The sequence below is a fragment of the Choloepus didactylus genome, chromosome 2, assembly GCF_015220235.1.
Source record: "Choloepus didactylus isolate mChoDid1 chromosome 2, mChoDid1.pri, whole genome shotgun sequence".
NCBI classification, from domain to species: Eukaryota; Metazoa; Chordata; class Mammalia; order Pilosa; family Megalonychidae; genus Choloepus; species Choloepus didactylus.
This window is the reverse complement of record NC_051308.1, coordinates 239,053,860-239,067,504: the sequence shown is the minus strand read 5'-3', so window position 1 is coordinate 239,067,504 and position 13,645 is coordinate 239,053,860.

Sequence of the window (13,645 nt, the reverse complement as noted above, 5' to 3'; positions counted from 1 at the left end):
CCTTTTCTCACAGAGAATCTGTCTACACTGGAAAGAGGAGGCTTCTCTCCAAGTCTCCCCAGGGGAGGAAGTCTGCCCAGCGACTCCCAGGTGAGCTCCGAGAGTCACAGTTGGGGGTCTCTCTCCCCCGTGCACAGCCTGACCCGAGGGACTGACCCCGCAGAGGTGTTCTGTGAGTAAATGATTGGGCTTCCATAAATCCAGAAGTCGGGTGGCTATTTTCAAGGTGGAATAAATAAAAATGGAAATTACAATGTATCAGTATTCAGCCAAGCAGCCCTTCAAGTATTGAGGCTACAGAGAATGGTTTTTTAACTGAATTTGGGGAACTCTGAGCCCCTCTTGAATCTACCAGAAGATAAACTTCATCCAACCCAAGGGATGGCAGAGAAATGGCAGCAAAACGACTAATGCTGGGGGGAACTAGAGCCCAAGGTGCTAGTGTCATATGTCAGGACAAGCAGAAATAAAGCAACTTTTTTTTAAGTGGGAGGAGAAGAGAGGGAAAGAGTAAAACAGAATAAGCTCATTGCTTGTCACGAGAGAGTTCAAGTTGCCATGAAAAACTGACACATCAACAGTAAAAGTTTAAACAAGAAAACAGGAGACTACGGCCATTTGAAAAGTACACGTACAAAGAGAACCACCGGAATAAAAACGTGAACCTTCCTAAAAAAATGCGAACAAAAAAGAAAAAGCAAAGGATACACACCAAACAGCAAATACAACAATGTACACATAAGTGTAAAATATTATATAACAGCTGACACCAAGCATAGAAGTCATAATAATAAAGGTTAACAGGCTGGCTCACCTATTACAGAATACTTCGAGAGCGCGGCGGCCACGGTGGAAACAGTGGCCACGGGAAGCGGCTGCCCAGGCCTTCCCCAACCCACCCACCCGGATATGGAAGCTTCCAGCCTCCGGCCCGGGCCGCGGCCCGATGTGAGCGTCCGGGAATCCACGAGAGCCTCGCCCCGGCCTCCGGAACACAAGCCGGGCTTCAGAATCACCGGGTGCCTGGAGTAAGAGTTTACGACGACTTCATCATAACCCCTCTTGAGGACGGGGGGCGCAGAGCCGGGTGTTTCCTGAGAAACTCCAGAGGAGTGTGGCCCCTGTCACGGGCCCCCCAAGCCGGGGCACAGGACCCCCTAAGAGACACTGTCCTGGCAGGCCGTCCCCCGCGGGGATGGGGAACCCCAATCCCAGGGAGGCTGAGCCCAGTCCTGCCCGGCCGTCCACACCCCCAGCCTTCCCTGTCCATGCCGCTGACCACCTGCCACAGCCCAGCCGGGGGCCCCGAGGCCAGGGAATCCCCACGGACAGCCAAGGGTCATCAAAGTGACCCCCGAGGGGACAGGAGCGGCCGGCTCCGGGCACAGCCCTGTCTGCCAGTCTGGGCCCCTCAATGGGGCAGCGGGAGGAATGGGGTGTTGGCCTCAGGGTGAGTGCTGGGGACCCCCGCAAAGGAGGAGTCATGGGGGGGACCCAGGGCCAGTCCCCCCACGGTGAGTAGTGTCCCCTTTATGCTCTGACCAGGACACGAGGCCCTTGACCAGCTGGACGTGGGGTGGTCTCCCAGAGAGAGAAAGGCGTTTGTTCACACGGAACCTGCACACAGATGTCCACAGCAGTTTCCCGGTAATCCCCTAGCCCCGCGTCAGCCGGCGGCTCACACCTGGTCTTCTGGAACCCTCCTCGAGAGAGCGCCATGAGCTTGGCCAGGGGCCCAGGCGGGGTCGGGCAGCAGGTGACCCCCGTGGGTCAGTCAGCCTGAGCTGTAGGCACCTGTGCTCAGGGGTGGGCCCACAGCGGCCCCCGCCCCACCCTGGACCCCAAGACTACAAGTGCCCCCCTCCCCAGCTCAGCTTCAGGGGAATGGACAGACAGAGGCAGGGACAAAGGAAGAGCGAGAAGGCACGGCCCCAGGACCCCACCCTGCCAGGCCACCCCCTGACGCCCCGAACCGCTGGCACAGCCCCCCACGAGGCCCTGGGGTTTCCTGGGTGGTCTGTGTCCACCATGTTGGGGGACTGGTCAGCAGGAACCGGGTGGAGCAGGGACCTGGTGAGGACGCCGTTCCGGCTCAGGCAAGAGCGAGGCCCCCACGGGGACAGCTCTGGGGAGAGGAGGCCACAGCAGGAGGTCCCGGGGAGGGGTTCCCGTGGGGGGCTGTGCCTCCCAGCCGCACAGACTCCGGCCCCCGTCACCTCCCTCCTGTCAGGTCCCAGCCCACCTGCCCCTCCCTGGGCTGTTCAGAGGCCCCGAGTAGCCCCCGGGAACAGCGACACCCCCCATTAGGGGGCCACAGAGGTGGGGGGCACTCCCCCCTGGAGACCACAGCACACCCCAAGGCCCCAGTGTACCCCGAGGCCCCAGTATACCCCGAGTCCCAGCCCACCCTGAGGCTCAGCGCACCCTGAGGCTCAGTGCCCCCTTGGGCCTCCAGGGAACTCCAGAGGTCGGCTGGGGGCAGGGACAGAGGAGGAGGGGGTGTGGGGTGGCGGCTGGCCATAGGCTTTGCCCCTGAAAATTGGGCCAACCGAGGTGAGCAGCCCCAGGCGCGCAGGGATGCCCCCTCCCCATCACTACCCCAAAACTCGGCCTGTGAGATGGGGCTTCTGGGTCCCACCCCACAATCCAGCCCACCTTGGCCAGGACGGGCCCTGCCCTCTCCAGCCCCCACCAGGACGTCCACTGAGCTAGTGTCCAGGTCTGCCACGTGGACAGGCCAGTGGGGCCTGGCTGCACCCCCTCCACTTCCGACTGCCTCCTGCCCCCACTCCCGGACCCTAACCCCGGGCCCCCCTCATTTCCCTGTCCCACCGCCCAGGAGGGGAGGAAGTAGCACTCCCCAGGCCCACTGCAATGACTCGAAGATTGCTGCCCCATCCTACAGAGAGGGAGACGAGGCTCAGAGAGGGAAGCCACGGGTCAAGCTCACACCTCTTCCCTGGGGAAAAGAAGGCTAAGCGGTCCCACCCCACCCCACACTCGGCCAGAGCCTGCCCCTGTGCTCCCCACCCTCTCCAAACCTGCACTGCTCCCCACTCCTGCACCCCATCCTTCCCGGCCAGGCCGCCCCTCCCTTCCTGGCCCCAAAAGGCCCCGCAGGCCCCACCTGGTGCCACAAAGCTGACTGGGAACATCCTGCCCCGGGACAGCCCACAGGGGCAGCCGGAGCCTGGAGCCCGTGTCAGGAAGGAGCTGGCACAGGTCTGCACCCCCCGTGGGCCTCACAGAGGCTCAGGGACACCTCAGGTCCCTGCCCAGCACACGCTCCGGACAGACCCGCAGGGGCGGCCGAGCTCCCAGGGCAAGCATGTCTGGGGGAGCTTTCAGCTGTAGGGTGAGGCCCCCGTGCCCCTGCTGCACCGACAGGGGATGTGGGCACCGTGGAGCTTCCCTCTGCAGGCGCCGAGCCCCCAATGGCAGGCCCACCTGTGCAGGTGAAGGCACGAGGGCCGGGCTGCTTGTTACCGCGGCGCAGCCTTGCTGTCCTGACCATCGCGGGCCTGGCCGGCCACTGCTCTCTCCCACGCCACCTCCTCCCCGGCGTCAGAAACATGGTCACGGGGCTCCTGTTGGCACAAGAAGTGGGTAAAAGTCCAGAAAGTTCTGATGTGGGGGCCCCAAGGGCAGATGAGGACTCCTGGTGCATCCGTGGGGCTGGGGTGTGGCTCCCCAGAGACCCCCCGGGGCCTCAAGCTGCTCCCCCAGCCCAGGACGCGCCTCCCACCCCTGCCACACGGACCCTCAGCCCCTCGCCTTCCGCACAGCGCCAGCCTCCGTGACCAGGCCGCCCCTTCCCCTTCGCGAAGAAGCGCCTCGGGTGGGGGCTCCCCCATGAAGGGTCCAGGCCGCTGTCCCTGGGGGACACGGAGCCCCTCCCTGGGCCACAGCCCGCTGCAAACAGGTTTCCCAGGCCACGGGTGGTGGGGGGCTCTGGGTCTTGTTTGCCCCCTCCTCGCTGCCCCCGTCCCCTCGTCCCGCCCGGCAAATACTTCGCACGGTATTTTAAATTTAATAGTTCACACAGGCTGCTCTCTGAGCTACTGCCTTTTATTTTATGACTAAATTAATATTATATACACAATAGCACGTTTAGAATACCCACTAGAGTAGCAAGAATGGTGGCTGCACGGAAAAGGATACATTTTTACAAGTGCGTCGCGGGGCCATTAACCAGCCAGCGTGTCCATCCGTCTTTCCCGCTGACCTTTATTCCCAGCCGGCCCCGCACGGCCCCACGCTCGCTCTCGGAAAATCGCCGGCGCGTCTGCTTTACGGCCCGCTAATTTGTCTGTGCTGAAATATATTGGACTTCATAATTTTACATGCAAATCAATAAAAAGTCCTTTGCTATCTCATTTAAATCACTGAATAATCAACCAGGCCCCTGCCCCACCCCTGGCTCTCAGCAAACCCCAGGAAGGGAGAGCAGCCGGCCGGGAGTCACACGGGGCCTGCAGAGTGGGCCCAGGCGGCACGCAGCCCGTACCCACCCAGGACGCCCCTCGGTCTCCTGGTGCCCTGGCGGGGGCTGTGCTGGCCCCAGGGGCCTGGGGATGGGCAAACCTGGGTACCAGAGAGTCGTCTTCTCACCCAGAGCCCGTGACACGGGACCACAGCCCCTGGATACGGCCCCGGGCAGGTGACCCGCGCCCTGACCCCACCCCTGACGGGGAGACTGCCTGGCAGCAGGCCAGGGAGGGGCGGCATCTGCAAACCCCACAAGGCCCCAGGGAAGGCAGCTCTCCCTTCATCAGGATATCACACCACCCCAACTCCCTGCACCCTCCATCCTCCTTCCTCCATCCTCCTTCCTCATCCTCCTTCCTCATCCTCCTTCCTCCATTCTCCTTTCACCCTCTTCCCTCCTCCATCCTCCCTCCTCCTTCCTACATCCTCCCTCCTCCCTCCCCATCCTCCTTCCTCCTTCCATCTCTCCCTCCTCCTTCCTCCATCCTCCCTCCTCCATCCCTCCATCCTCCTCCCTCCCTCCCTCCTCCATCCCTCTGTCCTCCTTCCTCTGTCCTCCATCCTCCATCCTCCGTCCTCTATCCTCCGTCCTCCGCCGTCCGTCATCCTTCCTCCCCCCTCCCCCCTTCCTCCTCCCTCCTCCTTCTTCCCTCCTCCCTCCTCCTTCCTCCCTCCTCCTTCCTCCATCCTCCCTCCTCCATCCGCCTTCCTCCATCCCTCCATCCGCTCACCCAGCAGCTGCCCTGGTGCCCACCATGTACCTGGCCTCTCAGAGTCTGGGGTCATGGGGGCAAATGAGTGAGACACATCCTAGGCACTCATTGGTCCCGCCGAGAGGGTGAGCCTGGCTCACACTTCAGCCACGGCCACACCCACGACTCACAGTTTTCTCCACTGTGGTGCATCCTGCCCATGCTGGGGGAGGCTGTGCCCACACAAGTACCCCGGAGCTCCGCATCCAGGCCCAGCCAGGGCTGCAGGAGGCAGGGATGGCTCGTCCCTGACCCTGCACTCACAGGGCCCCAGTGTCGTGGGAAGAGCAGCTGGGCATTTGGCTAAGCCCACAGGAACCCACCACAGCCCTAAGCAGGAGGTTCTAGCATTTTCCTGTTCTGCAGGCAAGGCACTGAAAGTACAGGGCCCCAAGTGACCTCCTAGAGGACGCACAGCTAGACGGCCAGGCAGCCAGGGTTCGAGCCCTGGCACAGGTGGAGGCTCCTGGGCTCAGAGCCTGCACTGGACGCAGAGGCTGCACAGGAGGGGCGCCCGGGGGCATGAGGCTCGGGACATGTGCAGCTGTGACAAAAGAGGGGCGAGGACATCTGAGCAGGACCGGGAAGGAGGAGCCGGGTCCAGGGGTGCAGCAGCGAGAGGGGTCAGCAGCAGCAGGAACAGGAAGTGTGAAAACGTGTGGCCCGGCCTGGCTGGAGAGGGGGTACCCGGCGGCTCGGGAGAGGAGAAGCAGGTGCCAGGCACAAGACGAAGGGCCGGGAGTGCCAGGCTCAGCAGCCCACCTGGGCGGTCTGGGCAAGGGGAGCCTGTGGGAGCCGGCGGAGGAAAGAGCCCTTCTCACCTTCAGGAAGTTCCCTGCTGAGGATGCGGTGGGATCTGCTCACCCCCAGGTGGGGCACGCTCGGCCTCACCTCTTCCTGCCCCTCTGTCACGGCAGCTCTGGTGGGCACGGCCTGAAGCCCCCGACAAGGCTTCTCTGCTGACCTGGAGGCACGGGGTCCTGGGCACTGGCTTGGGTTCCTCAAAAGCAAACCTGTCGGTCAGTGAGGCCACCCCCGGCCAATTGGGGCAGCGACCGATGGGCACATTTATTAGTCAGCGTTTTCCAGAGAAACAGAACTGACAGGAGATGGAGAGAGGAGGGATCGGTTAGAGGAGTTGACTCAAGCAACCATAGGAATCGGCAAGTCCAAATTCCACTGGGCAGGCCTCAAGCTGGAAATTCCGATGAAGGTGAAGTTGAACTCTCCAGGAGAAGCTAGCTGGCTAAAGGAGAAGTAGGAATTCTTCATTCTGACTTCTGAAGTCCTCAGTAGTTCTGGCTTTAGACCTCCAACTGATTGGATGAGGAGCCTCCCCTCATTGCTGAGGGCAAATTCCTTTGTTAATTGTAGATGCAGGCAGCTGTAGATGCAATCAATTGAGCATAGTTGTTAAGCCATCTATGAAATACCCTCACAGTCACAATCAAGCCAGTGCTTGCTTGACCGAACTGGGAACCAATACCTGGCCAGGAGGACACATGAAATTAACTGTCAGAGCACATATTCGCTCTTTCTCTCCATGGATGTTGATTCTGGGGCACACCTCATGCAGCGTCCTGCAGGGTGGCGCACTCAGCTGACCCCACTGTCGCCAGCTCAGTGACACTCTCCCCCCTCCCCCTGCGCCCACCGTCCCTCACCCCTGCCCCTGGGATTCCAACCCCAGTAAGGTGCTCCCACCTGCCCTGGGTCCCAGGTTCTGCTTTCTATGGGATTGGGGCTCCAATGGAGGAGAGCCACACACCCATTTCACGAGGCCAGTGTAGCCCAGTACACCACTAAAGAAGAACAAGATCAGGAAGGAAAGCGAGTCCTAGCTCATGCAACGGGGAATCCTGAATAAAGGAGAAGCCCCTGAGCCCTCGTCTGTTCCCACGGTCCTTCCTCCCCGGGCTGGTGGTGCAGGCCAGGCGAGCGGGCAGCACAGGGACGCAGCCGTGTCGTGCACACAAGCGGACCCGGGCTGGACACCCAAAGAGCATCTGAGGAAGGAGCCCGAGGCCAGTTCTGGCTGAAAGCCTCCCCTGCCGTGTTCTAGTGCGAACAAGAAAGGCCCAGCATCGAGCTTGCACACAGGTGCCCACAGTCTGGAGGGAAAGCCTGGAGCGAGGGGATGCGTCTTCCCAGAGATGCGCCGGTGCCCTGGCTGCCTGTGGCACAGAGGACAATTCTGGGCAGACAAACAGGGACAGCCACGTCTCCCAGGGCAAAGTGACCCCAGCTCTGAGAGAAGACATTTGGGGATGACCTGAACTAATTTATTTTGCCTTTATTTTCCTTTTCACGTATGCATAAGAGTGGCCTGTGATAAAATCCTATGATTAAATACGTCTAAAAGAGCTCTTTCTGATGAACAGAAAGTACAGATTCTGCATGAAAAAGCATGTGTCATGGTTTTATAGGCCATGTTTTTTCTTCCTTAGAGGTACAAAAAGTTACAGCACATCCTACAGTCAGTGGCATTCAACAAAATGTGGTTAAAAATAATAACATCGTGTCCAGGCAAGGTCTGCCCAAGGAAAGGGGGAGGCTCACCCCAGGACAATCCCTCAGTGCAATTCACTGAGCCCTTCAAAGGGACTAAAGGATAAAACCCAGGAATTATCTCAACAGACACGGAAAAGCTCTGCATAAAGCTCAACACCTGTTTATTAGTTAAAGAAAAAAAATCAGAAAGCCAAGGAAAAAAGAGAACATCCTTAACTTGATAAAATCTATTTTCTCAAAGCCCTCAGAAGACGTTCAACTTAACAGGGAAATCTAAGATGCCATCTCGATTAAACTGGAAATACACCAAAGATGTCCCTTATCACCGCCCTGCTTAACTTAATCGCGAAAGTCCTGGCCAGCGCTCACCAGAGGAGGGAGGCGGAGCGAAGCGGGGGCTGAGGTCTGCGGGGGGGCGGCCGAGAGCCTGGGGCCTGCAGATAATGGACCATCCACGCAGAAAACGCAACCGAATCACCTACTAGAACTAATAAGATTTACAAGATAAACCTGCAGAAGTCAATGCTATTACTCTATAGCAGCAATAATCAAGCAGAAAATAAGATGCTATTCAGAACAGCAAGCGAAACCATTAAGTAGCCAGGAAATAAATTTTCAAAGAACGGCCGGGCTCCAAGAACACCTTAGCTCCCCCTGAAAGGAGCCTCGGGCCACGTTCAGGTAGGGGCGACCCAGGGCAGGAAGCCAGCAGGGCTCCCCAGGTTGGTTTCCAAATTAATGCCACCCAAATCAGCATTCCAGCAAGCTTAAAAAAACCAAAGTGGCAACCCCGTCCTGAGCACGCTGTGGAAGGAGAAGTCCACGACTTTCCGTCTGCCCCACAGAATTCAGAACTGCCATCCCCATGGCAGGTGAACCAATTCCTAGAATAAGTCTCATACTATTTAGGGAAAAAAAAGAATAAAGGTCCATGAATGAGAAAACTGTTGAAAAAGAAAAGCCAAAAAAGGGCTCGCTCCCCGAGAATGAAGGAAACGACAAAGCCAGGTAACTAAATTTGAAATTAAAAAAATAATAAATGAAAGCAGTGCAGTGCCCAGGAAGGAGCTCACGCACCCGGACAGGCCCGGGACAGAGGGCAGCTCACACGGTGAAAGGCCACCCCACAAATCAAGGGGGCACCTGGCGTCGGGGAGAGTGGCTCATCATCTGGAGAGAAATGAAGCCAGGTCTTGGCACTACACGATATGAAAACTTGGCTCCGGGTGGATCAGGGGCTGCGGTGTGAAAGAAAATGTGGGAGAAAGGCCCCAGCGCGGGGAAGGAGCGCCGGGGGCCTCCGAGGGGCGCCCAGGGGTCAGGCTCGGCGGAGCGAGGACGGCGCGTTAAACCGGGGGCGGCTCCGCCAGGACTTGCTGGGGGGCTCGGGGGTGCGTCACCCGGCCTGGGGGCACGTGGCGGCCCCATCTCGGAGGAGGCCGTGCCCGTCCGGAAGGAAGCAGCAAGAGGCCTGGTGGGGGGGGGTCTGTGACCCTGAACCCCCTGGAGGACTGTCCGGCTCGGAGCGGGCGAGGGGAGGGGACGGGCAGGAGGGGCCCGTGGCCGGCACAGGCCCCAGTGGGAGCCGTCACCCTCCGTGCACACCCTTCTCCCCAGCCGGAGATGCCGCCTCCCCCAGGAAGCCCTCCGGGCCTGCGCTCCTCCCTCTGGCCAGCTGCGCCCCGCACGGACTCCGGGAGGTGGGGGTGGTGCCAGGCCCCGCGACCCCGGCGCAGCCCCGAGACCCCGGCCCGGGAGGGTTCGCGGCGGCCCCGCGGTGGGGCTCTGCTGCCCTCGTGTGGCCCCGCGGGGCATTGCACCGCCGCTGGGGGAGGGCAGGCCCGCGACGACGGGGAAGGAGGCCGACCCCCCGCCTGCAGCCACCGCCTCACACTCCCGGGTCCCTGTGCTCCCGCTGCCTCCCGCTGCCCTGCGGGGACGGGGTGTGGAGGCGGGAACCCCTGACCCAGTCCTGAGGTAGCCCCACTGCAGACCGGGGGCCGGGCAGCACCCCAGCCCCCCTCCACACACCTCTGGGATGGCTGTGCCTGGGGCTATGTGCCCCTTCCAAGGCAGAACACCGACCCCCTCTAATGAACCCCCCACAAGGGCCCCGAGGTCCCCTCTGCTGCCCCCCAGGGCACCTGGGTGGGTGGACACGCCCCCCCCCCCCCATGGATTTCCATTCAGGGGTAGAGCTGGTGGGGCCACGAGGCCCCTGTGCCCCCACCCCTCCATCTGCCACCCCCACACCCTGGACCCCTAATTCCAGGGAGGCAGGGAGCAGGGAAACGGCCCCTCTGGGGTAAGAGAGGCAGGCTCCTCATGACACCCTGCCCAGCCAGACAAGGGCCCTGGGGACCCACAGCAGGGAGTGGGGGACGCAGGTGGACAAAGACCTTGGTAAGGCTCCCCAGGGAAACGGAGGGCTTCCTGGAGGTGGAGGCCCTCAGGCCTCAGGCCTCCGCTGGGAAGGGAGGAGGGATCCCCCAGCCCCTCCGGGGACTGGCATGGACAGGCTGCAGGGGAGACAGAGGGCGGGGGCTAGGGGAGTCGGGGCCAGGAACCCCCGCCCCAGTGGGCTTCTGAGCACCTTCCTGAAGAGGCCTTGCTCTGCTGCCCACAGCCCACCCCCAGGCCCGGTGCCCCCAGAGCCCCTCCTTGGGCCTGGGAAGAGCCTTTCCCCAGCTCCCAGCCTTCCCCCCACCACCACCTCCCCTGGACCCTTCAGGAAATCTCTGCTGAAGCCGGTTCAGCTGGAGCTGATCCTTGCAGGGGAGGAGGGTGCAGACAACCCAGTGCCTGCTCTCCTCACTTGCCAAACCTGGGTCTCCTGCACACCCACCTCCCCCACACCTGGCCCCAGGCCCCTGAAGCCCACAGCTGACCCCCTCCCACCCGCCCTTTCACCCCAGTGCCAGACCCCCACCCCCGATCCGGCCAGCCCTTGCCGCAGCCCCTCGCCGGCCCCCCAGGCCTGCAGCCCTCGGCCCCCCAGCCTCCCTCCTCTGGGGGCTCCTGAGGCCCCCGGGTCTCAGAAAAGCCTCATTTACAGGCTCTTCTGGGTCCACCAGTTCTGGCCTCTCACTCACCCACAGACAAAGGAACGGACTAAAGAAGGACCAGTGGCCACTCCCGACAGCCTGTCCGGCCGCCCGTGCCCTGTGGCGGCATCCAGGGCCCCGAGCACAGGGTCCTCCCGCACCCATGATCAACTAAGTGAGTGTCTTCCTCAATGAGAGAATCCAGTCAGCCGCATTTAATCCCATCAGTTGAAGACTTTTAAGGAAGAAGAGAGAACTTCTACTTCTTCAGCCAGCCAGCCTCTCCTGGGGAGTTCATTGAAAACCTCCATGGGAGTTGCCAGCTCGTATCCTGCCCTATGGAATTTGGACTTGTGCATCCCCATATTTGCATGAGACACTTTTATAAAATCTCATATTTACAGATATCTCCAGTTGGTTCTGTTTCCCTAGAGAACCCTGACAAATACAAGGCATCTGTTATTTAAGCTTGTATCCAGCTAGTGCTATGACAGCTTTCCTGTGCAAGTTCTCTCCTTCAGAGTGTATTGTGCCAGTTTGAATATATTGTGTCTCCCATTATCTTTGATGTAATCTTGTGTGGGCAGACGTTATCCGTTATCCATTATCCGTGTTGATTAGATTGGAATCCTTTGAGTGTTTCCGTTGAAATGCGCCCCACCCAACTGTAGGTGATAACTCTGATGAGATAATTTCCATGGAGGCATGGCCCCACCCATTCAGGGTGGGCCATGATCAGTGAAGCCATATAAATGGGCTGACAAACAGAAGGAACTTAGTGCAGCTGCAGCTGTGAGTGATGTTTTGAGGAAGAGCTACAGCCAAGAGGGACACTTTGAGGAAAGCACAGGAGCTGCAGATGACAGTTTGAAGATGGCCGTTGAAAGCAGACTCTTGCTCCAGAGAAGCCAAGAGAGAACAAATATCCCAAGTACAACTAAGACTAACATTTTTGAGGAACTGCAGCCTAGAGAGGAACGTCCTGGGAGAAAGCCATTTTGAAACCAGAACTTGGAGCAGACGTCAGCCACATGCCTTCCCAGCTAACAGAGGTTTTCCGGACACCACTGGCCATCCTCCAGTGAAGGTACTCGATTGCTGATGTGTTACCTTGGACACTTTATGGCCTTAAGACTGCAACTGTGTAACCAAATAAGCCCCCTTTATAAAAGCCAGTCCATTTCTGGTGTTTTGATTCCAGCAGCATTAGCAAACTAGAACACGTATCTACACATTCAGTTTAGAGAATAGCTTGAGGCCAAAGTGTAGAGGCCTCGTGCATATGAGTCTTGTCTTGGACATGGGTGGGTGGCCCTAGAAATTCCATTGTTTACACAGACACAAATGTTCCCTCTTCCCTAGGAAACAGATTCCTCGCAGTCCTCAGAATGTGCTGTACTGTATGTCCTATAGCCAGCAATCCCTTGGCCCAACATGACTGCTCTTACCCAGCCTTCTGTAGGAGAGCCTGGTGAGCCGCCCTCTACACCTAGGGTAAGTTCCCTCACCACCAGACAGACTGGGCCCAATATTCATGTTCCCAGTAGGTGCATGATGGTTCCAGGGGTCTGCACTTGAGTCAGCACAGCGGACAGAGGAGGGGCCAGCAAAGGTGCATCAAGATCCTACCACTGCAGCAAAAGAGGTTCTTTGGAGGTGACTCCTAGAGTAATTATAGGTAATTATAGGTGGGCTTATGTGGACTTTCTCTAAGTCTAACTCTGCAAATAAATTCATCACCCTTTCCCCAATGTGGGACAGGACACCCCCCAGATAAATGAGTCTTCCTGGTGATGTGGGACACGGATTCCAGGAATGACCCTGACCCTGGCATCGAGGGTTCGAGAATGCCTTTTTGACCAAAAGCAGGAAAAGAAAGGCAATAAAATAAGGTTTCAGTGGCTGAGAGAATTCAAATAGAGTCAAGAGGCTGTCTGTGAGGTTACTCCTATGCAAGCTTCACCTAGATATGCCAAATGACCACAATACGTTAAGCCCAAGTCAACAGTATTCCCCCAAACCCCGGCTCTCTATCTGAGACTGTTCTGGTTTGCTAATGCTGCCATTTTGCAAAACACCAGAAATGGATTGGCTTTTATAAAGGGGGGTTATTTGGTTACAAAGTTACAGTCTGACGGCCATAAAGTGTCCAAGGTAAGGCATCAACAATTGGGTACCATCACTGAAGGATGGCCATTGGTGTCTGAAAAACCTCTGTTAGCTGAGAAGGCACGTGGCTGGCATCTGCTTGCTCCCAGGTTGTGTTTCAAAATGACATTCTCCAAAATGTCAGTGTCAGCTTCCAACAACCATCTTCAAAATGTCTGTCTCAGCTGCAGCTCTTCTCCAAAATGTCATTCTCAGTTGCTCTCAGGTCCTTCTGTCTGTGAATTCCTTTATATGACTCCAGTGATCCAATTAACACCCACCCTGAATGGGCGGGGTAAGACCTCCATGGAAATTATCCAATCAAATGTTTCACTCACAGTTGATTAAGTCACACCTCCATGGAAACACTCAAAGAATTCCAATCTAATCATCAACACAAATATGTCTGCCCTTATAAGACTGCATCAAAGATAATGCTGTTTTGGGGGACATAATACATCTAAACTGGCACAGAGACTCTATAAAAGTTTCATTCACTAAGTTTATTCTTCAGAGATTTAAATCCTTTAGAGAGTTCCTATGCCAGCTAATTCCCAAAACTCAGAGTCAATAGCCTCTTCAAGAACACAAACTAGATATGTCCCCTTTTCCCATAAAGTAGACACCCCTTTTCAACATGAACAAGTTAGAGTGGTCACTGCTGAGACATCCCTGAAGATTGGAAAGTGACTAAGCTAGAGG